The 3,104-nt window shown below is 39.8% G+C and overlaps 1 protein-coding gene across 1 annotated transcript in view; it reads right to left on the bottom strand.

Annotated features, from left to right (window-relative positions):
- Positions 1-3,104, bottom strand: part of bcar1 (BCAR1 scaffold protein, Cas family member) — a gene marked incomplete in the record, with an annotated part of 44,870 nt that overhangs the window by 7,096 nt on the left and 34,670 nt on the right.

Raw genomic sequence — 3,104 nt, 5'->3', positions numbered from 1 at the left:
GTCTCCTACTTCACTGTAAAGTTCATTCTCAGTGGATGTGCACTGGTGACTTCAAGTTCCCAAGTTGCATACTGGACCAGGACTGACTTCCAGATTCAGATCAGATTTTCAGTGTGCACAGAGAAACTTTCAGCTCCATGGGCTGCGAAAAAAGAAGTCAGACAGAACTGAGCCTTATGAGGAAATGAGCTGACTTCTCAGTGAGTCTGTCCATCTCAACGCACCAAACTCAGATCAAACTGTCAAACTAGGCAGTGCTGATCAAATATCAATCAAGATTCTGTCACTCTGTTGACTATCTCTCCATTAAAATCTGGACTTGGACTTTATATGTGGGTACAGAAACCGAACAGTGAGAGCAAGCATATTTAAATATGCTTTAAAGCAAACCACCTGAGCATAATTTGAATGCCACAAAGAGTTGATTCACTTAATAATAATAGATAAATTTTATATTTTAGGAGAGCGCGCGGCGGGCACTCCGAGGCAGCCGTAAAAACAGCATAAAAAATGAAAAACAGTAAGAAATAAAAGCAGACTAGAGAAAAGACCGAATGTAGATAGTCTAAGTGGGGTATGCAATTCTGAATAGGTGAGTAAACTTATTCTATTAGAAACTAATCTGAAATACAAAACAGCAAAGAGACATGATTAAACACACAGAAACTATAAAAGACATCCTCAATTACACACACTGTCATAAACAGGGTTTAAATGGTTGAATGCATCTGCCTTTGTCTGGGGACAGAGGGAAAGAGGAGAGGAAAGGGAAGCAGCACAGTGGGGATGAAGAGGTAAAGACAAGGAAAGCAGAGAACAGAAGTGCAGAAAGAGGACGGAAAGAGAAAGAGTAAGGAAAGAAGAGGAAAAAGCAGGGAAACAGGAAGAAAAGAGAATAGAGGGTGGAGGGGAAAGGCAGGGGAAGAAAAGGCAAAAGAGGAGGGGATACAGACAGAAAAAAGGCAGTTAAAAGAACGGGAGATAGAAGTGGAAAAAGAAGAGAGGACAAGACAGAAAAGGCAGAGGTGGAGAAATGGAGGTGAAGAGCCATCCCAGTAATCAGAACCAGTGTGGTCTTGGTCACATGACCATCTATTAACACTGTCCCTCAATCCTTCCTGTCCTTCAGCCAAGTCCTCTTTTTGTCTCACACATACTGGAAGACTACCTGCTCCTGTCGCGTTATTATGGATTCCACTGCTTCTCAAATCTCAAACCAGCCTTCAGTCGCTAGGATAGGCCAGGGGCCCATGCTTACACAAGTTTCTGCCAGAAAGCTTTTCTAACAAGTAGTTAATGTTGTAAAAGCGTCTATTTTAATCCAAAGCATGATATTTTCCTAAACCTAACCAAGTAGTTTTGTTGGATAAACCTAACCAAAGTGCGACTGAAAACTAAAGATAATAATAAATAACAAGAATTATAAGTCAACGAAGTATTAAAAGTCTGATCAGATACAAGTCCTGTGCTTAGCCCACTCATCCACCACTACTATCCTCTTATAGTTGGATATTTATAATACAAGCGGCGAAGGGTCGCAGGTTGGAATCAGACCCAGGCAATATTATCAACAACAATAAAAATAATAATAATAACAATACATTAATTATATCTCATCTTAGCATATATACATACACTGTTTACAGTATAGTATATATATTACACCTAATTGTGGTCATGGAGTTTGGTCTAGACCTGCTCTACTTAACTTCTTTTATGAATTGGCGCTATACAAATAAAATTGAATTGAATTGAATTGAATGCCAGGAAAGATAATTTGAATATTAAAGAAAGGTTGAGTTCAACCAATACATTGATTTATTTTTTTATCCTAACAGTTTTCTCAATTTTAATATACTATATATTCAATTCAATTCATATATATATATTTTTTTTTTGCACAAAGGTCAAGTGTGTGGCATTGGCTGCCTGACAGATGCATTGTCTGAGCATGCTCACAGCGGTCAGGATGGAAGAAAAAGGGGGCAGGGTTGGTCAATGGGGTTCAATTACAGTAGAGAACAGAAGTACTTGAATTACTAAATTACTATGTAAATGAATATAGTTGAACTACCAGCAAGCTGTTGCAAAATGAAGGTAAACTACTATTTTAATTACATTAACTCCTCGTTATTAATGGGGAAGGTGTATGACAGAGAACAGCTTGTACACCATTACACGTCCTGCACAGTTGTAAGCATGCATGTTGAGTGTATCAGCTCAGTTTCTTTGACATACACAGTTGGACAGATAGAGGATGACTGTAAACTCATCATTTAGTGCTAATGTTCCAGTGCAAACATTTCTGCACAGAAGTACAAGGAGTGTGATACACTGCGTTATGAAACAGCTCTGTACCCTACAGCTGTACTCTGATGTGTGTGAGTGTGTGTGCTCTTCCTCATCTTCCCAGCCTTCATTTTTCTCATCATTCATTGTCATCTTGTTTTTCTTCATACTCCATCCTCTCTGTGCTCCTCCCCTCCTTCCTCCTACAGCTAATTTTCTCCTCCTCTTCCTCCTCCTACGACTCCAACTCTCATTTTGCTGTGGTTGTATGTGAGTGACCTTTCTCTTTTAGCTCGTCAGCATCAAGATTCTCTTCTTTGTACATTTTGTGTATGTGTGTAGGTGTGCTCATGGTGCCTGCTTATTAAGCAGAAAACATTGTGAACAGTATGTGTGGAATTACTCAGGAACAAACTGACCTGTGTGTATGTGGCATTAAATGGAAAGGCACACACACATGCTTACAGTACACAAACACATCAATTCTCTACAGTGGAAAAATACAGCTGAGTCTTCTTGTTGCCACGGGATAGTCCAAGTGTCTCGTATATCACACACACACACACACACACACACACACACACACCTCTACACCCACACACACAGTGGCACATCACGCCAGCCTGTTGGTTATGAATGACACTAAAGATAGATCTAATATATAGAGAGGGAGAGGTTGATTGTTACATCACATCAAATATTAATATTCAGCAGACAGAAAGGCTTCTTGGTGCCAGACAGTACCTGTGTGTGTGTGTGTGTGTGTGTGTGTGTGTGTGTGTGTGTGTGTGTGTGCGCGCATGTGTGTTGTACAA

This window comes from Morone saxatilis, unplaced genomic scaffold (genome assembly GCF_004916995.1).
Source record: "Morone saxatilis isolate NCDOM2014 unplaced genomic scaffold, NCSU_SB_2.0 Contig2, whole genome shotgun sequence".
NCBI lineage: Eukaryota > Metazoa > Chordata > Actinopteri > Moronidae > Morone > Morone saxatilis.
The sequence above is the reverse complement of the archived record's forward strand: the minus strand, read 5'-3'. Positions and strand labels throughout refer to the sequence as shown.